This window comes from Camelus bactrianus, chromosome 1, assembly GCF_048773025.1.
Source record: "Camelus bactrianus isolate YW-2024 breed Bactrian camel chromosome 1, ASM4877302v1, whole genome shotgun sequence".
Classification (NCBI taxonomy): domain Eukaryota; kingdom Metazoa; phylum Chordata; class Mammalia; order Artiodactyla; family Camelidae; genus Camelus; species Camelus bactrianus.
In genome coordinates, this window is record NC_133539.1 from 101,763,751 (window position 1) to 101,787,313 (window position 23,563).

The 23,563-nt window shown below is 35.7% G+C and overlaps 1 long non-coding RNA gene across 1 annotated transcript in view; it reads right to left on the minus strand.

Annotated features, from left to right (window-relative positions):
- Positions 1–23,563, minus strand: part of LOC123616080 (uncharacterized) — a 233,646-nt gene that overhangs the window by 52,476 nt on the left and 157,607 nt on the right. Inside the window, exons 2-6 of the long non-coding RNA XR_006723936.2 lie at positions 16,667–22,867; positions 13,842–13,994; positions 11,882–11,990; positions 5,681–6,121; positions 2,345–2,640 (exon numbers count right to left, since the gene is read on the minus strand). This is a non-coding gene — a long non-coding RNA (uncharacterized LOC123616080). The remainder of the gene's footprint in view (positions 1–2,344; positions 2,641–5,680; positions 6,122–11,881; positions 11,991–13,841; positions 13,995–16,666; positions 22,868–23,563) is intronic.

A 23,563-nucleotide genomic window follows, 5' to 3' on the forward strand; every position in this document is an offset into this window, starting at 1 on the left:
ATGAATAGTAAGAGATGAGAAGTGGGTGTAACTAGCTTAGTGGCTTTTCACTTTTTGTGACCACGACGCTCAGTGAGAAACCCATTTTGTTTCAAGAACCAGTGCACATACACACACACTTATATATAGAAATAGAGAAATAATGGTAACAGTTATTATCCACCAAACAATTTTATGACACACCAATGTGGCACATGCCCAGTTTGTAAAATACTGGACTAGACTAGCCACATGAAGGACTCTTTCCTTTATCCAAAGAGGCCAAGAAGAGACTTGCTGAGATATGCATTTATCAGATCAGGGTAGGGGATGGGTTTCTGGAGGCTGGTCAATACTCCATACAAGAGATAAGAGCAACAGAGACCAGGAGATAGTAGGGCAAAAGAACAAAAGAAAAATCTGATAAATATTTAGGAGCTACAAATCAGTTCAACTTGGCCATGCATTGTGCATGAAGAGGGGGTATTAAGGACAACTCATATATTTCTGTCCTGCACAGCTGCATGGGTGATGGTGCCATTCAGTGAAGTTGGAAACTCTGGGAGAAGACCAAATGTAGTAGGTAAAAAGACATGTTCTGTTTGACTTGTGTTGAATTTGAGGTGTCTTTGAGACATCTGAGGGATAGTTTTGAACAAACAGTTGGGTATACAGATCTGTAGTTCAAAGGCAAAGTCTGGACCAGAGATTAAGATTTTTCAGTTTATCTAAAACTGAAACCACAGATGTGGATGATGTCACACGGAGAAGTGAGTCAGGAGAGGAAAGAGCAAAGAACAGAGCCTGATGAAATCCCAACATTTAAAATTTAAATGCTATGTGGAGGAAGATGAGTTTGTGAAGGAGAATGAGGGGTGACCACACAGGTTTACAGGTAAAAAACACAAAAGAATGGTGTAGTATCAGGGAAGCCAAGGAAAGAACTAATATCAAGAATCTTCAATTCTGTATTTACTATACTGAGTACTTGCAACCTGGCTGCTTATTTTGTGTTATTCTCAATGTTGCTGTTATCGTCATCGCTGTGTTGCTTAGAAGACAGGGTTAGTATCCATGCATGTGAACTCCCTACTGCTTTTTCCTGTCATCTCCTTCCTGATTTCACTGCCTTTCTGCAACCAGTTTAGATCATATTCTCCATCATTATAATCATTTACTTGCCAATTTCTTTAATTTTCCTGATTTTCTATCCTTCTGTGACACTTTCCTAGGGAACCTTCAATTGCTCCTATATAATACTGAAGGAAACCAACAATCATCCAGATTACTGCCTTTATAAATTCATGGATATTTACTATCTACCGACCTTCATGCTAAATAGCAATTCTTCCTTTTGCCCCACTGAAGTATGTTTCTAATTTTCTACAGAAACCATGTTAAACTTTCAACATTTTATGCTAATCCCACCACTTGCTCCCTCTTAATCTTAGGAAATGACTCTACTTCTTGAGTTACAGGGAAAACAACAACAAATCATGAAATCACTGAACAGAAAAGTGTTCAACATCCCATCGACAATTGTATAAGCAACACTTAGAGACTGCAGAAGACAAGACTTAAAAATGTGGGCTTTGGATCCAGGTGGCTGGTGACTTCTGGCAAATCACTTAAACTTTTTGTGCCTCAGCTTCCTCATCTGTGAAATGGGCACAATCCTAACTTTGAACCTAAAAGGGGATTGAATTGTTAAATGATCTAGTGCAGTGTTTCTCAAACTTGGGCAAGTATCAGACTCACCCAGAAGGCTTATTATAACACAAATGGAGCCATATTCCCAGAGTTGGATCAGTTGGCCTACCATTAAGCCCCAGAATTTGCATTTCTAACAATTCCTAGGTGATGCAGCCCAGCATTAGCAACCATAGTTTTGGAACCACTGATCTAGTACGTGAGAAGCACTTAGAAATGTGTCACATAATAAACACTCCAAACCTTTTTCCCCTTGACACATATCATTTCCTCCCTTTATCTTCAGACAGCGGGAAAGCTTCTGTCCTGCATACAGCTGATCCATAGCCTGTTCTCTGCTCAGGCAACTTGATCAACTGATTATTCTCTATTAATCCTTTCTCTTCATCCTCTCCCTCTCTGCATATGTCTTCTTATTTGAATTAGTAAACTAGAACTTAAGCACGTTTCTTCTACATTAAAAAAAAAAAAATCAATGTCAATACCTTGACTTCTTTTCATAACCATCCTAACCCCCTTTCCCTCACTGAGCCTAACATTTCAAAAAGAGTTATTTTCACCAGTTTCTCAATTCTTACTGGTTCCCCAGCCAACCGCTTTGTGGATTTATTTCCGCACTGGTCCCCTATATTGCTCAAAAACTATTAGCACTAACCTCACTGTAGCTAAAGGCAATCAGTGTGCATCTCCCCTGGAAGCCACTGGCATTGCTGACCACGCCCTCCTTCCTGAAACCGCCTCTTCTCTTTTCACCTTAAATCCACACTCCCGCTCCAGGATCTTCTCCTGTGGTTCAACCACCAGGTCTTCATCTCTTTTACAAATTTCTCTTTTCTGTGCTTCTTTTTAAAATCCTGGTTCATTTTGTTCTGTTTATTTGTTTCCTTGTTTGCATTAAATCTTATTCAGGCACTTTTTCTCTTCTGACTCTTCACTCTCCCTGAGCAAACTCTGTTGAGGAAATAATAATGATCCGAAGGCAGAATTCATTATATAAAATAAAGAAAATGTATCAGAGATACTGAGTAGAAATAAAATATCTGAACTTGGTACATTCGAAGGCATACATATGTCATCAAGATCTCAAGAAACAAACAAATGGGGAAATACAGAATGATTATTTTGACCATAGAAAAAAGATGAGACAAGAAATAAGAGTTTGCAAGCAAGGCTTTCCTGTTCAACCCAGAATCCCTTTGAAACAGAGGCTACCCTTTACGCTAATAATGTACGATGGAAAATAAAAAGCCCACATCAATGAAACAAATAATTATCAGAGGTAAGGAAACTCAAGGTCTAATTGGCTTCACCTTGGGAGGTCTCAGGAGGAGTAGAGTTTGGATCATGTAAAAATGAGTTAAACTGACCCAGGATACTTGGGAGATTCTAAAGGCTGCATATTTATTATTTTTCATAAAATTTTATTTTATAGCCAGTGTCAATAAATTGTATACGTGCATATTGGCCTTAGGTCTTATGTTCTCCCACTAAACTTCATCACCCGGGAGAACTCTGGGACTGAAAAATAGCACAGTTCATTGGCCAGATGACTGCCCTAAGTAAGGTTATGCTGCACTGTTTTCTTTACGTCTGAAGGTTGGGTCTCATCGCTCATTCACAGCCCAGATACTGCATGTTTTCCAACGTGTATACATTCTGTTTGAATGTTTCAGGCATTTCTAACTCAATATTTACAAAGCTGAACGCAGCATCTTTCCCTAAACCTGCTTTTCTACTTTTGTGTCCTGTTTTAGTGAATAAAAACTCCCCCAATCCAGTTACTAGTGACAGAAAATTAGATATGATTTTTCTTTCTTGTTTCTCCCTCATCTTATTGATCAGTATCATATTCCATTGGGTCTACCTCCTATATATTTCTTAAGTCAAGCCAGCCACTATTTCCAAATTACTTGTTCAGACCACTCTCATCCTTCCTGTGAAAGCGGGAGATGTGTTAGGTGATACTGTCTGCTGTGAACTGATGTCAGCCTAACTGGTCCCACGTAATGCTTACCTTTTGGGTGGATAATAATAGTTGTCAAAGAGTTTCAGATAGCAAAGATTAACCAAGCCCTCATGACCTTGCTGTTAATGTTTAATAAGAACAAATCTCAGGCCAAATTCTAACAAATCTATCGACACTTATTAGACAGATAGATTTTGGTAAAAATTCAATCCTTGCCTCTAGTTGGCATCACACAAACAGAAATCCTCTTAAACCAATGCCTGGATGTTGGATCAACCAGAGCTCAAACCGCAGGCACCATCCTTAAGAAAAATAGATTTCAGACCCAGTAAATTCATGCACCTGTTCTGGTAATGTGGGAGAATGTAAACAATATTTCAGTCATTCTACATGTCTTGAAATACATGTCTAATGACAATCTCTTTCTGTAATTCATCACGCTAATTGACAGGTCTCCAGTTACATCAATAAACATTATTTCTGACTTTCAGTACGTCCCTTAGCAAAGAAGTGGTTGTTGACAGTGACGGGATTAGAGGGGGGCTTTTGGTAGCTGCCCCTTTCTGATAGAATGAGGGTTCACCTCCCCTTGGCTGCACACCCTCAATGTTGTGTCGGATAACCAGACCAAGAATTGGATCCTAAACTAATGGGTACATATATAATATCATACTGACTATCCTAAAATCTTTCAAGTGATTTATACTTATCATAATAATGTTTTCAGTCTTCTCTACAGCCTTAAAGTACTTCATAGAATGAAACTATGATCATATTTGTTTCTTAAAATTTATCAATGGCTTCCCACTGCTCTTATGATAAAACAAACATTTCCTGAAATAGCCTCATCTGACACCTTTCTATCACCTCTTTCTATCTGACACTTAAAGATATCATGTTTTTATCCAACTTTAGGCGTCTCCATATGTCTTCCATTTGCCCAAAAAACTCTTTCCTCCTCCTTCACCTGGCCTAATCATATTCAGCCTTCTAGGGTGAGTTAAATAAATCTCTTCTTTCAAAAAATCTTTATTGATGACCATTTCCAACAAGATTATGTTCCCACATAAGTCTGTGAAACACCCATCGTAGCACTAATCACACTAACTGGAACCCCTCATCTCCACTTTGACCTGCTTATGTGCATCATTCATTAGATGGAATGGGGTCGCTCTTATCACTCCTAGCACAGTGCCCTGCACAAAGTCGTTCTCAAATGATGTAACAGACTTTCTTCTTCATTCCCCATAACATCACCAGTTTTTAGGCTTTGCCTATAGGGTAGTTCATTGCTGGAAAGATTCATGGAACTATTTAGTTCCATAAATCAACTTACGTAGGAAAACAGTTACAGGCAAAAGTATACTATTTGTAAGATCTTTTCATTCAAAACATGTGGCATATAATGCACATTGTCCTAATTTGGTGTTTATACAGTTCCTTTTCCAAATTTTATAAAATCCTCTTCCAAATTTATAAGAACACTCCTATTCTTGAGGATCTCCCCAAACCTCAGTTTAGAAAGGCTAAAAATAATTCATTTATGAATGTCAAATACAATGCTGCACTGCTGTATTACCTATACAACTCCAAGGAACAGCTTGACTTTTTTTCCCCTCTAAGGTCACCGTTATGATTCGGGGTATTCGTATATAGTTTTATTTGTGGTTTCATTATAGCAATTTGTGCCTTTAGAGTACAAAATATTTTAGACTTAAGAGTTTAGCTATGGAAGAATAGAGATTCATACATTAGATCATTGTCAGCTACCTCTCCGTGGTTGGCTGAAAACTTAACAATAGTAGGTTAGCAGGCATTTGAGCATTGATAGTAGAAAAGATCAGGAAAACAGGGGGGAAGGTATAGCTCAGTGGTAGAGCACCTGCTTAGCATGCATGAGGTCCAGGGTTCAATCCCCAGAAACTCCATTAAAATAAATAAATTAAACAAACAAACAAACCTAAGTACTTCCCCTCAACTCTTCCACCCCCCAAAAAAGATGAGGAAAACATAAATTATACTTACACAGTTACAAGCACTCCCTGGCTCCCAGCATCCTTTTGTAGTGAAAACTTTTTCACTGCTGAAGTGCTCACCCTCATTTTGTTCAAGATATGAACTGGCTCAGCTACAAGACCAGGTCGTGTGACAAATTTGACATCAATGAAATGCACTGTAGTGACAGTGTCTTTGGGCTTCACTTCCCTCTGTTACTCCAGACATACTGAGGGACCACAGTGCCTGGGTCTCTGGGCTCTGGATCTCACAGGAACATTTGTGAAATCATTTTTTAAAATAATTACTCACAAAACCCCCCTCCAGACAGCTTGGACCCACTTGAGTGCCTGGACTCTCTTCTTCCTTAGGGTGGCTGATTTACCCAATGGCCATTTGGGCTGTTCAGGCTGCCAACTGAAGACCTTCTTCCCCAACTGGACAAAGAGTACATCTTCATGTTTATCTGTCCTGAAAAGAGAGGTAATGTAACTTAAGGATTATGTGCAAACAGGAATTCTCACCTACCATTAAAAAAAAAGTTTAAAAATACCATATTATTGCCAAAGAACTGAAACTATTTTTTCCATTGCTTATGGAAAAACTGGAGACATTGAAAAAATCAAGTTGATGGGGGGACCCACCTTTGGGAGGCAGCCCAGAAGAACAGCATAAGAGGCAGGTCTGAAAACACAGCAGGCAGAGACACAGAAAAGAAAAATCCACAGCATGTGCAGGTGCAGATTTATCCCGCAGACAGTGATGATTACACTTTGGAGCCCTTCTGTCTCTGACCCCTGGGAGTGCAGAGAGTTACTGGAAGTTGTGGAAGGTTCTAGATAGGGAGAGAAACCTGGGAGGCAATCAGGAAGGAACTATGAAACTAAGTTACTTTGAGAAATCTCAGGTGAGATGGATCCGAATCGCCAAAGCTCCAGCAACAGTTCATTCTAAACTGTGACGCTGGAACTTCACTTTGAGTTTGTACTCAAATACTATGAAGTATTTCTAAGAGAAACTTCACCTCAATTTACATTCGTTTCAGGCTTAACAGAATGGAATCTTCCCTGAGCACAGGTAATGACCATATTTCTCTGACAGACAGAAAAAGCTGAAGAAGTGTCCTTTTATTTGCTTTGGGCTCCCATGACTAATATTTTCATTTCTAGCTTGGACCTCATGGTCTGGGTTTGGGGGCTACCACTAGGTAAAGTGGCTTTCTCCATTATTTCATTACAACAATTAACAGAAAAGATGAAAAGATTCTGTAAACTTCCTTGGGTTGCGTGAAATGTTCTTTGCTTTTGTTCCCTTGCAGTCAGTCCTAATAATGTCATTTTAGAGAAACATAATTATTTTTGCATTTTATTCTTATAATAGATGAGATGTGAAATGAACTTCATGGATGATAAACACCCCAATGGCTACTAAGTTTTATACTGTAGAAACAAGAATTGAGCTGCTGCTACACAAAATTCACAATAAAATTTTAGTGTAGATACTGGATATGAAGATAATAAAGTATCCTGAGTAATGAAGCTCATTAGTCCTAAAATGAGATAGGCCCATCATGTGAATTTATGTACCTGTGAACAAAAAAGGAAATGAGTTTATTTCCACACACAATTAGAGCTATGTGCCAAAGTTTTAACTGTTAAAATAAATTATACCTGGAGAAAAACAAAGTAAGGTGCCATGATTATAGAAACAAAGGGTGTCACAAGTGTAAATAGTTGTATGAAATGTCTTGTGGAATACAAAAACAGAGATGTCACTGCATTTTCCAAGTGGTGAAAAATACAAAATAGAGACGAATGAACTTCAAAAGATACAGGGACAAGGATCTGGCATGTTTTAAAAAGAAATTAAAATAAATGTTTATTTGAAAATAGTTCTAAACAAGAAAGGACCTGATAAATAAACAAATTAAGGAAGGAAAGAAGGAAAGGAGGGAAGGAAGGGAGGGAGGAGAGAGAGAGAGAGAGAAAGAAAGAAAGAAAGAAAGAAAGAAAGAAAGAAAGAAAGAAAGAAAGAAAGAAAGGAAGGAAGGAAGGAAGGAAGGAAGGAAGGAAGGAAGGAAGGAAGGAAGGAAGGAAGGAAGGAAGGAAGAAAGAAAAAGAAAGAAAGGAAGAAAGAAAGAAAAATTCTAGAGTGTTTCATTAGGTGATAACTAAGTAGGGAAATAAACCTGAACTCTGTGAAGAGAGCAACAGAGTCTACAGAATACAGTTATCAGTAGTAATACTAAGTGGCTTATTTTGTGTAGCCAAGAGCAATGTGTATCAGCATTCATATTCCCTTGTCTACATGACCACATTCTTCTTACATCTAAATAAATTCCATTAGATAAAAGCAAAATGCAAATATTATTGCCAATGTTTTAATTTTGGTAGATGTGTCTGCTGAAAGTAGCAAAGAGCACAGTTATTTCTCAAAAGGGCTGCAGTTGATCTTCAAGTCCCTGTCTACTACTGGGAAAAGTCTATTTCAAAAAGAAATTCAAAAATGCATTAACTTAAATGTATGTTACAGCATCTTCATATTGTCTGAAGATTTTCACTTCAGTTCTCCTAATTCTCATTTTATAAGAAAATTTGTGCAAGATGAATATACTTATTGTGGATAAGTCATAAGATGTCAGCTATAATCCTCCTTCAGTTGTCCAGTTGGTAACTGAATTATAGTTTCTCTGACACACACCAAAAAAATGCTCACATTGTTCACATCCATCAGGACAGCACACAGCCTGGCGCACAATCTCCAGAGCACTGGGTTTGAAACACACACCAGAAAATGATTATATAGTGGTATTGAATACTCACTTTTAAAATGCTGTGTCACTGAAAATTGTTTTCCTAATACCTGAATAAACTATATTAAATCTATCATGTTCCTTGAGGAATCCATGTCATCAATCAGAGTAGCAGGTAAAAAACAGCTTCTAAGTTTGGGTCTTTTTTTAAAGACGATCATTCTTGCCTCAGTGTTAGCTCTTAAACATTACTCTGTTTTCTTTCAGTACTTTTTATTTAGTTAGAGGCAGGGGGGAAAAGCAACTTCATCCTGATTTCAAAACAGGAGCAGTTAATTATTTTACTTAATTTGCTCAAAAAACTAACATTTTCCTTCTTACTTCCACTGGAAACAGGATTCAATATAAACTTGCTTTTATATTGAAATGCAAATAATTCTGCTGTCACGTGTTCACTCAACCACATGCCCACTGTCCCCACAGGAAACTGGTGATATTAAATAGAAGTCGAAGTTTCCCTTCACATGACTTATCTTAACATGAACCGATTCCATACACTAATCTTACGTTGTTTTTTAAATAAAATTTTATTTTAGAACAGTTTTAAATTTACAGAAAAAATTTAAGATATTGTACCCAGTTTCCCCTACACTATATTACATTGCATTATATTATATCAACAAACTAAAATTAATGAACAAATAAATTTCAATACTATATTGTTAACAAAATACATACTTTACTCAAATTTCTATAGTTTTTTTTTTTATTGAAATATAGTTGGTTTATAGTGTGTTCATTTCTGGTGTATAGCTTAGTGATTCAGTTTTACATATGCATATATTCCTTTTCATATTCTTTTTCATTACAGGCTATTACAAGATATGAGTATAGTTCCCTGTGCTATACAGTAGGACCTTGTTGTCTATCTATTTTATATATAGTTGTTAGTATCTGCAAATCCCGAACTCCCAATTTATCCCTCCCCCAACCTTTCCCCGCTGGTAACCATTAGTTTGTTTACTATGTCTGTGAGTCTCTTTCTGTTTTGTAAATAAGTTATTTGTGTCATTTTTTAAAATATTCCACAATTAAGTGCTATCATATGGTATTTTTTCTTCCTTGTTCTGGCTTACTTCACTTAGTATGACAATCTCCAGGTTCATCCATGTTGCTGCAAATGGCACTTTTTTATGGCTGAGTAGTATTTCATTTTCTAAATATAACACAACTTCTTTATCCAGTCATCTGTTGATGGACATTTAGGTTGCTTCCATGCCTTGGCTATTCTATATAGTGAACATTGAGGTGCAGGTGTCTTTTTGAATTAGAGTTTTTTCTAGATATATGCCCAGGAGAGGGATTACTGGATCATATGGGAAGTCTATTTTTAGTTTTTTTTAAGGAATCCCTATACTGTTTTCCAATTTGGCTGCACCAAATTCCCACTAACAGTGTAGGAGGGTTCCCTTTTCTCCACACCCTCTCTAGCATTTATCGTTTGTGGATTTTTTAATCATGGCCATTCTAACTGGTGTAAAGTGATACCTCATTATAGTATTGATTTGCATTTCTCTGATAATTAGCTATGCTGAACATTTTTTCATGTGCCTATTGGCCATGTGTATGTCTTCACTGGAGAAATGTTTGTTTAGGTCTTCTGCCCATTTTTGATAGGGCTGTTGGTTTTTTTTGTGTTATTGAGTTGTATGAGCTATTTATATATTCTGGAAATTAAGCCCTGGTCAGTCTCATTATTTGCAAATATTTTCTCCTATTCTGTAGGTGTTTTTTATTTTGTTTATAGTTTCTTTTGCTGTGCAAAAGCTTGTAAGTTTAATTAGATCCATTTGTTTATTTTACTTTTATTTTTATTGCTTGGGTAGATTGTCCTAGGAGAACATTGCTGAGAATTATGTTAGAGAATGTTTTGCTTATGTTTTTTTCTAGGAGGTTTATAGTGTCTTGTCTTATATTTAAGTCTTTAGGTCATTTTTTTTTTTTTTGGTGTTTTTGAGTTTATTTTTGAGAATTTTTGTTGTTGTCATTTACTTTGTGATGTGAGGGAGTGTTCTAACTTCATTGATTTACATGTGGCTGTCCAGCTTTCCCAACACCACTTGCTGAAGAGGATATATTTTTTCTCCATTGTATATTCTTGCCTCCTTTGTCAAATTAATTGAGTGTAGGTGTGTCTATAGTTGTTTTTTTTAAACCTACTGTCCTTTTTATCCCCCTGGGATCCTATCCAAGACGCTACATTACATTCAGTCTTCATGTCTTTTTAGGCTCCTCTTGACTGTGACAGCTTTTCAGACTTTTCTTTGTTTTGATGACCTTGACAGTTTTGAAGAAGTACTAGTCAGATATTTTGCATAATGTTCTTCAACTAGGATTTGTCTGATTTTTTTTTTTCACAATCAGACAAGGGTTATGGACTTTGAGTAGGAAGATCCCAGGGGTCAAGTGCCATTTCTATCACACAATGTCAAAGTTCCATCCTATCAATGTGACTTATCACTGTTAACCTTGATGACTTGGTTAAAGTCTCACATTAATTTTTTCCTTTTTTGATATTCTATTCTTGATTCTATCAATTAGTAGTGTTAATAATGGCAGTCAAAACTGATCAGTTAGCTTTGATCTATTCCTTGAAATCTTAAATGTAATTGATTGTTTCTCAACTATTTGAAGTAACGCTCAAAAGAAATTTTTTTGAGCCAAATAAAATCCTTTAAATAATCAGGACACTTGGACAATTTATGATTGTCAGGATAATCCATACTGATTTTTTAAATTGCCATCCATATTGATTTTTTTTCTAATTATCTTTGTTTTTGTATACATACACGTTTCCTCTCTATGAAAAGGAAAATGGGTAAAAACATACAACAAAATTTCCAGTTGCATTAAAGGAGTGATAAATTATCAGAGGACAAGATAAAGTTTTTAAGAAATAATAATAATCATGAGGTAGGAAAGAACTTCTTTAAAAAAGATCTAATTAAGAATCAATAAGTAAAGCAATTGTAAGTTTGGTTCTTTAAATGTTAAAAACTTCTGAACAACCAAAAAAATTGCTTTATTAAGAAAGTTAAAATTCAAATGACAGATTAGGAGAAAATATTTGCAGGATGTAAAATACTATAAAAATATTAATAATCAGGTTATTTTAAATTATTACTACAAATTAAACAGAAAAGGTAAAATCTCAATAGGAAAATGAAAAAAGGATAAATTCAAAGGCATCTAGCAGATGGCAAAACACAAATGACTAATACATATATGTAAAATGATTACTTGTAATATAAAAAAATGCAAATTAAACCAATAATGAGATACTATTTCCACCCTTTGGACTGGCAAATATTTAAATATCAAATAAAATGAAGTGAAGAAATGATTATTCCAAAACACCCCTTGTGAAAATATAAATAAATACAGCATTTTAACACAACAATTTAGCAATATATACTTACATTTTCAGTGAGCCTGCTCTTTAGCTTAGTAATTCCATGCCTTACTATCCAACCTCAACTGCATCTATGTATCACAATCTGTTTAGGAGTATTATCGTAGGAGAATTATCTGTAACAACAGACAATACGAAACACCTTAAGTGACAATTAATTAATAAATACACCCATATTTTACAATGATAAGTAGCGGTAAAACAAAAGAATGAAATAGGACTATCTACCACTATAATAAATGAAAAAGGAGAGTTACAAAGTGATGCACAGAGTATATTCCCACTCATGCAGGGGACATAAACACACACACACACACACACCCATTCTAAGGCATACTTATTTTAGTATAAGTCTTACACTAGATGGCAAATCAGAGTTTAACTGAAGGTTTTCTTTCTTAGTGGTTCATAAAATAATGGTGTTTTTTACATTTGATATCTTAGATGTCAGGAAATATAGTATGTATATCTGTATAAACACATACTATTTAAGCACAACAGAAAGACCTGCATAGGTAAATAATTTTTATATTTATTACAGTAAAAAACTTTAAACATTTTGCTGTATCTATAAAAGATAAACTTTGAGGTTTCTTTATTTTTTCATTATTTTGAGCTTTTATTTTGATCAATCCCTTCTTTCCTGTTACTGCACTTTTTGTTGTTCTTTTTGTCATTTTTTATGATCAGTTAGAAGTCCATTTTCTCACATTTTCCTGTGGGTTTTCTCATTTTTTGTGTACACTTAAGGCTATAAATGCAAACAAAAACTTTGTTTCGTATATTTCGATTTGAAGTCTTCTCATTTACATTACTTTTTATATTGCTTGCTAGTTTAATTTTATTTCCTCTATGACTGAATATTATTTATGTCTTTGTTAAGTTTAAATTATGTAAGGTTTCCTCTGTTTTTGTTTTAAAAAGGGTCAATTTTTAATAATGCATTTTATCTCTTAATTGTGGTTATATATAGATAGATAAATTAGATTACATATTAGATATATGTAACATCCTTTATTTGGAGTATATAAACATGTTTGCATTTTAACTTATATAATATTACATATGTATATATTTATAATTAAATGTGTTGAATATATTATTTAGTTGCTGTATGTTTTAATCTATTTTTTGCTTTTGACATCAGCCTAATCCTGAAAGATATATAATTAATTTAATTTAATTTTTTAAGTCTTGCATTACTAACAGTTTTTGCTTTGACTCAATTGAGCTGCTATGTAGTTTCATGAACAGAAATTTTTTTATTGTAATATTTTCTTTTAATTTGGACATTTCATTAAATTCTACTCCTCAGTATTGTCGTTGCCACTAACCTAAAGTTCCATCTTTTGTGGTAATAATATTGCTACTTCCTTTTTGTGCCTTGGCCTGGTCTCTCTTTGACCAGATCTTCATTTTCAATCTCTTTCAACATGTCATTTGAAGAATGCTTCCTATAAATTGCAAGTAGCTATGAGGTTTTACCCTAACCTTATTGTTCCTGTCTTCTAAACAAATCATTCAGCATGTTCACATTTAGTGTAAGCATTGAAATATTTGATTTTACCATCTTCATCCTATTTAATTTATGCAATTCATTTTACTTTATTATTTCATTTTTTTCCTTTTCTTTGTAGATACTTATAATGTTTTACCCCTTGTTCATTTGGATGTTCTTCATGTGTAGTTATCTTTCTTTTCCCCAAATTCATGTATTTCCACCATCGGAAGGCTATTTCCTTGCCACTCAGACTACTGCCAATAAAATGAAATCCATAGAATGCATGTTCCCCACCCTCCTTCCTGTCCCAGCTTTTGCTGATAACTGAGGACTTCAGTTTCAGTTTTTCCCCTTGCAGTATCTCTCTTCTGTTTCAAGCTTTATTTATCTCAACTTCCACATGCACAGTCACTTTATCATTTTCCACTTAGAATTAACTATACAGATTGCAAGATTCATTGCTCACCACCGTTTCCTTTCCACTTCATCTTCTGCTATCAGAGGTCCATGTCTTGATTCATTTGTCTTGTAGAGTCTTTTCTCTAGTACTGTACATACAGGTGGTGCTTGGTGATCTATTTTCAGAACTCTTGCATAGCTTCAAATATCTTTCTTTTCACTGTGATGGATAAAAAATATCTTGGAAGGATATAGAAGATTTACGTTGCAATTTTTTTTCTCTCAGCGGTCTACGTGCTACCACAATCTAGAGGATAAGCCCAAAGCCAGCAATCACAATTTTGTGAATCTCTCTTATAGAAATAAAAGCAACAAAACATGAAGAACAGAATATGTATTAGAATGTTTATTGTGGAATTGTTTATGGAGGCAGGGAAGAAGCTGGGAGCAAAAACTATACAGAATAATAGAGGCTTTGGTGAAAAATTATATTATATTTATACTATAAAATATTATTCAGAATTTTAAAAATAAAAAAATGAGGCTCCACTGGCTCACTTGGAAAGATTTTAAATATGCATGTGTTAACTTTCAAAAGCTAAAGAAAGAAGTAGCACAACTTTATTTTTTATAATGACAAAAATGTCTGCATATGACTGTGTGTTTTGAGATTAAATGTTTAAATAAATATACAGAGGAGTATGGAAGAATATATACTAGATTATTCATATTGTTTAGGTGGCATGAGGAGAATTTTGAATAAGAAAAGGAAGGATTTACTACATAAATAAAATAAAATAAGCAAAAGTGAGATGATAAAAGCAGTTATTTCTGAGATGATCATGTATGTGTAAATTTCCAGGTATATGTGTATGTATCAGCAGGTAGATGTCTGCAAGTTTGCACATAAATTTGACAGAAAAGTCACCAAAATGTTCTGTTGGTTGGGATTTCAGGTAACCATTACTCTCTTCCTAATGGTATATCCTGTTAGGTATATACAATGAGCATTATGCATATAAAATAACTAGTATAGTTTAGCTGATTTCATCTTTGTTAAAAATGAAAGAAAAATCACATCAAATTACAAAAACATCTTTACATGCATGTTCATTATTATATTTAAATTATATGAAAGTAACACCTGAGCTCATAAAGTATAAAACTGAATTTACATAATGGTCCATCTATCAAGAATATGGTTCTAATGAACAATTTGGAGACTAGAGCGAATAGTCTACATAGTGTCACATTCACAAAGTTAGATATTCATCTTTGAGGTTTTATGAATCTATCCATTTTCTAAATATTTCTAATAATAGTTATATTTCACTCCAGCAGAAATATTTATCAAAATGTTTTTATAAGCATATTTCTTTGTTTTAAACATATTTCCTTTTAAATATTCTAAAATTACAGCTCTTTCAAATATCCCAGCTAAACTCTCCATAAAGCAGGCTAGAATTCTGTCATTAATATAAATTCAAACAGACTATTAATATTCATGGTTTGTATGTCTTTCTTTTCATTTTCCAGAATCCTGGCTCTTTGCATTCTATAGCTATAAATCTAGCTCCTGCAGGCTGTTCTTGGGTGGCAATATTCTACAATAGTCAGACTGGAGATTGGAGAACAGGAAGGCACTCAGTCTCTCTGGGTTGGAGTAAACAAGAAAAACGGAATAGGATGTGAAGCAGAGAAGTAACAGAAAATCGAATCACAGAGGTACTTCTAGTTTTCAAGACTTTGGTTTTTGCTTGAATGCAATGAGGAGCCGTCATGGTGTTCTTCATGGAAGAGTGACATGATCTGACATAGAGTTTACTTTCAATTTTTTTTACGGGGGAGGTAATTAGGTTTATTTACTTATTTATTTTTAGTGGAGGTACTGGGAATTGAACCTGGGGCCTCATGCATGCTAAGCATGTGCTCTATCACTGAGCTATACCCTCCCCCCAAGTGTGAAGACTCACTACTGTGTGGAGTAGGAACTGTAGGAGGCAAAGACAGAAGCAGAGAGACTCTGGGGCTCTGGCAATAACCCAGGTGGGAGGTGACGGTGGCTCACATCAGTGCAGGAGCAGAGGAGAGAGCAAGAAGTGGTTGGGTCCTGGATATAGTCTGAAGGGAGAGCTAAAAGAGATTCCTGACTGAGACGTGAGACAATGAAAGGAGCCGTAGATAAATCCAAGGTTTATGGCTTGAGCCACGGAGATGGGAAAACTATGGAAAAGCAAGTTTGTGGTGGGGAGTGGAGAATCTGGCTTTTAGCCTGACATGTTGTGTATGAGACTTTTGAAGTTCATGCACAAGTGTTTTTACTAACTGCAAGACTTCTTAGACACACTTATCCGTTAATGCTAGGTTGGAATCTAGCTTATACCTTGGAAATCACCTGGAAAAATTATTTTCTAGGCAAATTTCACAGTGGCCACTTGATAGTTACTTTCTATTGCTCTTCTGTGGTATCCGCTACTTAACCACAATATACATTTATATACCCTCTAGTGTCATGACAGAGCTAGAAAATACTTCATTCTTTCAACATTTTTCTAATTTTTCTAGTTTTTCACAGTTGCCTGCAGCAAAAGTCTCACTTTTGTTACGATTAGGCAATACAGTATATAGTTCATCATATCTTCAAATTATATCAATTTGGTCATGTCACTTAGACAAGTTCTAACTCATCAAACTTTCCATCAATATCTCATCTCTTGCTTTATTAAAAGAGTGGCTACCATGACCTGCTCTTCGCTGAAAGCTTTTCCTCTACATATAATTTCTAATATTTTTCCTTTGAAATGTTTTCAGGTTATTTCAAAGAAGATGCAGTCAGATTCTTGCTGGGGGAAAATCAGCATTTTCTGAACAATCCCAGAAACAATAACATACCTGAAAATAAGGTAGACACTTCCCTTATCCAAAGTGAGTGTGGTGGTTGTGAGAATGACAATTCTGAAGGCTACAGGCAGTGAGGACTTAGGCTCCCTGGAGGCTCCAATTAATCAAGGGCAGTTCTGATGCTGTGCTTGACAAAGAGAGATGATTGAGTCTCTTCACAAGACCCCATAAATTTCAAGGGTAACCACTTCCAGTCAACCCTAAACTTATCGGCATTGAATGACTGACAAGAACAGTGAAAACTCTTCAAACCAAACCAAAGATGATTCCTTTGGATCATGAGAAACTGAGTATTATTTTCTAATTGACTGTGGCTCAAGATATATTCACTATAGCGTTGCTATTCTCAGCAATGAAAGGAATAGTAACAGTGTTATTACTTTATATTGATAGCTACCATTTATTGAGCATGCATTAACTGAGAGAAACTGTAATAAATGTTTTATTTTTATTTCATTTAATCCTAGCACTACTCCATGGGGCAGCAGTTTGATTCCCACATTTTAGAAATGAATAAATGAGGCTAAGAGAAGAAAGTAATGGTAGATCTGGGACAGAAGGCAGGTCCATTTGATTCTAAACCCAGTGTACTTAAGCCCCATGCAATGCTTGCCACTGTTGATTGAGCTGACGCTGATGATACATAATCCTTGGAAGACAGATAACTATCACTCACACATTACAAATCTGAAAACTTGGTTTTGGCAAAGGTTAACAATTGAGATAGCAAGCTGCAGAACTAGGATTCAAACACAGAATGGTCTGACTCCAGTATTTGTGTTCTTTTCACTATGTTGTGCTGCTAAGGAGAGGCAGACCCTCCAAGATTTTAAGAGTTAATCTTATAAAATAAGCTCATAAGAGGTGTAATAAAATTGTAGCAAAAACCATTTTAGGAAGCAGAGTGGCTCCCAGTTCACAAGCTGGCTACCATGCAGAGTGTTAGTGGTATTGATACATCAAACTCAACTATAAAGCTCCCACGGCAGCCAAGTCCTAATGATGGCAGCAGATGCATTGGGTTATGATACGCTGGCACTTTTAATCATGCAACAAGCTCTTCTTGCTCTGACTCATTGCTTACCAAGCAATATTCTAATTTTAATTTGGTTTCCCATGTGGCTTTCCTATGACAACACTCATTCCTCTGGTCTCTGTGACAATCGTATGCCTCATTTTAATTTAACTACTAGGCAACCTGGTACACTGATCAGTTTTCTTGTGAGTTTGTTAACATAAATCTGGAGTCAATTACTGATTAACCAGCATCAGGAGATGCTCTAGTGATCTGATCCTGAACTACACGGACTTCACCAGGGTAAAGCCATCATGAGAATCACTCTAAAGAGCCCCTCCCCCACCCCCCTGAAGCACACTGCTTGTGAATCTATTACCTCGATATGATCCTAAAACCACAGCAAACACAAATTAGTAACCTGTTATTGATTGCTGTGGATGTACAGACACGAGTGAGTATATTTCTTTTTTAATTTCTCTAACTGAAATTTGTTTCAGTGTTCTAACACCAGTAAATAAATGTTATATTTGGATTCCCAGACATAAGTTTCATTTTTGTTATTCAGATATAAATATTTATAACGAATGTCTAATAAAATTCATAAGTCATTGCTGTTCTTTATATTAGTTTATTGAGTTAGGTATATTCCCCCATATCACGGTACATGTTTTCTGCTTGGTGATTCGCTATGGCATATATTACTATTTTTTTCTTATTTAGTTGTGAAAATTGAGGGAGAATAAGCATTCTCTTTGGCTACTATGGCCTTCCTCGCAATAATGCACAACTACATACGTATTTTTTTCAGGTAGGTTAGATTCTAGTACAAGGCAATCCATTTCATCAGGATTGGGTTAATAAGAAATGCAAAAATCCATGCCCACTTGTTTCAAACTGTCAAATATAAAATGATAAACTTTAATCAAGAGAAATATCATTCAGTAACATTATTAGGCAAAATGATTTCACTCTGCACCTGCTGGTGCTTCCTTTATAAACCAGGCCAGTGTTAATTTGATGCTTCACTAAATATTTTGAATAAACTGAAATATTTGCCAACCTCATCTTTCAGAAGCTAATTTATTAATACACTAAATAGTTTTCCCACTAACTAAAGGCATACTTACAGAAAGATGACATTCAATCTGCAACCTGAAAACACCAATTAATTAGAATATATCTAAGAGTACCATATACTTTCCCAGGTTTGTTTTCTTATTTTCCTAAGTTCTTATTAGAAATAAGATCCTACATATTAGTAGGAAATAGAGCATCAAGTTTCATACTATCCAATGAAGCCATTAGATTTCTGAAATACTGAATGAAATTCTTTAATATGTTCAAGAAAAATATGCTTTTTAGATGATTGAAACTATGCTGAATACTATATACCAAGTCACCCTATATCACTATAACAGGTGAAGTTTTATCTAGATAAAAATGAGCAAAGACAAAGATTTGGTATAAGAAAACTTGAAGAAAAGAAAAAGCACAATTATCTAAAATCTCTAACCTTCCTCCATTCCTTAGGGTTTAAAATTGGCATATATCATGGAAAACAATGGAAAAGAAAAAAATGACAAGAAATGAAATAAACAGTAAATTGTAAAGCAGAAAAATGTCAAAGTTTTCTCTCTTGGTCAATACAAGCACTCCTAACCACTCAAGTCTGAACTGAACTCTTAGACATTAGGCATTCATGGAGATTTGTGTATAGCAGAGTTCCATGTCATTAAATCCAAATGCCTTTTCATTTTGTAAAGGTTAATACTTTGGGGGAAAAAAGTCTTTCTGTTCCTCCAGGACTTGAGAATGTTTGCTATGACAGTGTCAAAATGTTGCTTGAGGATAATACTTGGTGGGTGAAGTTTTTTTTTTTTTTTTCTCCTCTAGGTATAAAGAAAGTCACAATATCGGGCATATCAATTCTTACAGCCTTCTTAGGAATCAGTGTATGAAGTGGTACATTCAGCCTCTAACACAAAAACCAAATTACTCACCAGACAAAGCATGGTTTTGAAAGAGCACAGACAATTTCTCTCACCATTTCTCAGAGCTTTCACATTATGGACTGTAAATTAACTTCCTAAAGAAATGCTTCTCGTACCTCAGCATCCTCTGAAGACACTGCAGTTTGCCAGTGCCTTCCTTACATAGAGCCCTGCCATCTGACCCAGGGCTCCAATGATCTGATCAGCCCAGGGTACAGTGACTGTTGTGCTTGTTCTATGAACGCAGTTCAAAACATGTGTGCTTTTGACAACCCTGTCATGTTCCTGACCACTGTGACCTTATGGTCAGGTCAGCTTCCCAGGTGTCATTAGCATGAATCACTGCTAAGCCAGTAAAATCCCCTTTGATCTACTTCAGGGAAGTAAAGAAACAAATAAAATGGTGAACTGTCCATTGACCATCAGTGTTATCAGTGCTTTAAAAATCAAACCACCCTGAGTCATCAAAGGGGAGAAGGCAGTACTTACCCCAGAACTGTGAATTCCCAGGATAGTCATTACATGCAAAGGTGCTCTGCAGCTGCAGTTTCACGAGGTTTAGGCCTGAGTGCCAATAATAAAATTAACCGTGATGGCTACAGTAAGCTGCTTTCAGAGATGAAAGACCTTCCAAAAGGAAGTTCCTGCTATGGTTTGCACGGTCGACTACTGCTTAGCACATAAATACACAGAACACACAAAACCCAGGATCTTTTATTCTTTCTGCTTCTGTTCAAGAAAATGGGTGAAGGAAAAAGAAAAGAAGGCAGACCTGGTATGTTTCAGTGAGACAAAAAGAAAGACATGCTTTGCGTGTTACCATATTAAATTTTTAAACTTAATCATTTAAAAATAATTATGTCATTTTTATGCCTTGGAAGTGGCTTGATTATCTGTGTGAACGGAAAAGCGGCAAACATAAAAATTCCAAGCACTGGACAGTGACTGGTAATTTGCATCCAATATTCACACATTTATTCCATTCTCAAGCCCAGGTCCTCTTCTGCTTTGTTCACAAAAGTTGGGCAGTTTAAAGCTTACGAAAAAATTTTAAGGACAAAAGTTAATTTAAGTAAAGCAATTCAGATATATATTCTCTTTTATCGAACCATCAAATCCAAGCTAATATTGGTGATTTTCTGATGAAAATCTGAAATTTGGTTATTTTTTTTCTTTATTTAAAATGTATTTCTTCCTTCAAAGAAGATAAAAATCACAGTTTTAGTTCAGCAAGTAAGGATATATATTGCTTTGGAATGAAAGGTAATACATAACATGTGTGCCAAGCTTAAAGAGCCTTCAGTAGCCTACAACTATAAACCTGGGGAAAAGAAAGTTACAAGCTCTGTTATTTCCAAAGTTCTCGAGTTTTAGGAATCAAGAAAATGGGCCAAAATTTTTTTTTTTATAATTAAAATCAACTGAGAATAACAGTGACAGATTTAGGAAGCAAATCAAGATCTCTCTACCTGTGAAATTCAGCACAGCAAAAATCATTTGGTCTATAATTTTCTATCTAATGCTTCCTATGCAACACCTGGTACAAACCCATTCTTATTAAGTGTATTGGCAGCCTCTTATTTATAAGCAAGAGATGATCCAAAAGTCCATTTATCCCTTAGAAACAATGCTACAAATGGTTAGGTTTCTTGGCAATCACACAAAATGTGTTTAAGCAAGTAGCTGAATTATTGCAGCTTTCCAATTTTAAAATAGATTCACATACATTCGCAATAATAAAACTAAATGAAACCAAAATACAAATGTTTAATAGTAATTTTTAAAATGTACCTTCAATTCCACTGTGAGCAGAGAAGTTTAACAAAAAGAGGAGGAGATAAAATAGGACATCCCTGGAGAGTCTGAAGTGCCATCCAGTGACTTTCAAAGGTGTTGGAGATGGTGGCACTGGGTTTTATTATATATAACATTGCTTCACATATTAGGATATTCTAGTCCACCTCCAAGACTATTACTGCATTCTAAATATCATTGGGGCATTGTATTTTGGGTAGCTTTTTTTTTTTTTTTTTGGTGGAATTGGGGATAAGGTGTGTTCAGTATGTCTCAGCTAACAAATTGAGGTACATAAAGGGAAAGAAACCCGAGAAGAAAAATAGAAAACAATAGTAAAATAAAAAAACAGTTATTTGGAAGGTCCTGGGAAAAAGGAGAGGGGAAAAAGAAAAGAGCAAGCTGAATGACCACAGACAAATGTAACTGGTTCCTAAGGAGAGCTGCGTGTCCAGCCATTACGAGTTGACCCATTTTCTTCCCATTAACGCCATGTTGTCAACTTAGGTTTCTGAAATGCCATTCCAAACTCAGCCAATGGAACAAAAATAGAAACAAATGTTTGTTTTATAGACATGCTATATATTCACCTGACACACTAGAAAAGCTATGTTACAATTTTTTTTAGTATGAACTAGACTAGCTGAGGCTTCTTCATACGTTATTTAACAAGTACATACTGAGAACCTGCTACATGTTGGGTACTGTTCCAGGCACTTGGGATACATTAGTGAATAAAAATGACATCTCTTCAAGGTGACCCTCTTCTCTTGATTCCATGCCCTTCCCGCTCATCACTCAGCTCCTATAAAGAAGGTCTGCACATCCCTCTGTAACCAGCAGTACACTTTTCCTTCCGTGAGAATGTAATTTTGCAGGGAACTGGCTTTCCCCAAAGCCCTGCTTCATCAGCTTGAAATATAAATTGCAAATACTTGCCTTCCCTTTCAATGACCTAAACGAAATTTTCTGAAAAAGTCTTGGCTACCTCTATAGCCTTGCTTCAAGTTTTTCTTGAAATACTGCTGCGAGGCCAACAATTTCTCTTCTGGAAGTAATCACATCATTCCTTTATTGATTCAAGCACCTATGCTAACATTCATCGCGTGGTTTAGACTTTAAACTTCTGGGGCATAAGTATTTTCTGACCAGGCATCCAGTCACAGATGTTTCCACCTCGTCGCTCAGCCAATGCATTTTCATGACCCCATCGATTGAATTGACCGAGCATTTTCTTCAAATATTTTCCCCTGTTCTAAACAATTATACTTACACCCCAGTGAGAAAACTTGAACTTAGAGGTTAGTTCTCTCACCTTTATTCCAGCCTTCCTTTCTGAAGTAAGATTTTTCTTCACTTTTGAGGGGATTTGCCATCATATCTTTTTTTCTAAAACACAAAATAGAAGAAATTTATTTTAAAAATTGGAGAAAATATAGAACACACCAAGAGTGGGACAAAAGACCCACACGTGCTCTGAGTGCGATGGTACACTCAGCCCGCCCACTCAGCGATGCCAGCCGCCTCCACCGTGTCCCTGGATCTGCGGAGACATCACATGGCGTGTGAACCCCCGTGCAGACTCAGTACCCTTGGCGTTCACGGCCTGTGCTGGGGGTCGGTGGGTAGGGGAGGGATATCCTTTTGTAGTTCACCCATAATTCGAGATCATATATATTTAAAATAAAACTTATAAAATGCTAACTTGTACAGTGGTATTAACTGCTGGAAGAGGCCCAAGGCAAAACAAATGCCAAGGTGCAATAGAGGCCACGGTGGCGTTTGGAAGGGAGGTTTTTATACCTCCAGCCTGACTGACTACCTGTACATATTTCTCATCAATTATGCACAATTACTAAATATTATGAGTAACAGGTCTCTAAAACGTAAATGAGACTAAAATAATACTGAGAGAACTCGGAGGCACAAAACCATGGAATAGTTTAGACAACCCGTCCTATAAATCTAAGAGTGGCTACCACAGATTACTGTCACTACTTTCAAATGCATTTGGAGCTTCCTTAACTGTAGCAATTGACTTTTGCAAAGGGAATATGTCAATTAAAAGCGTATCACTATATTAAT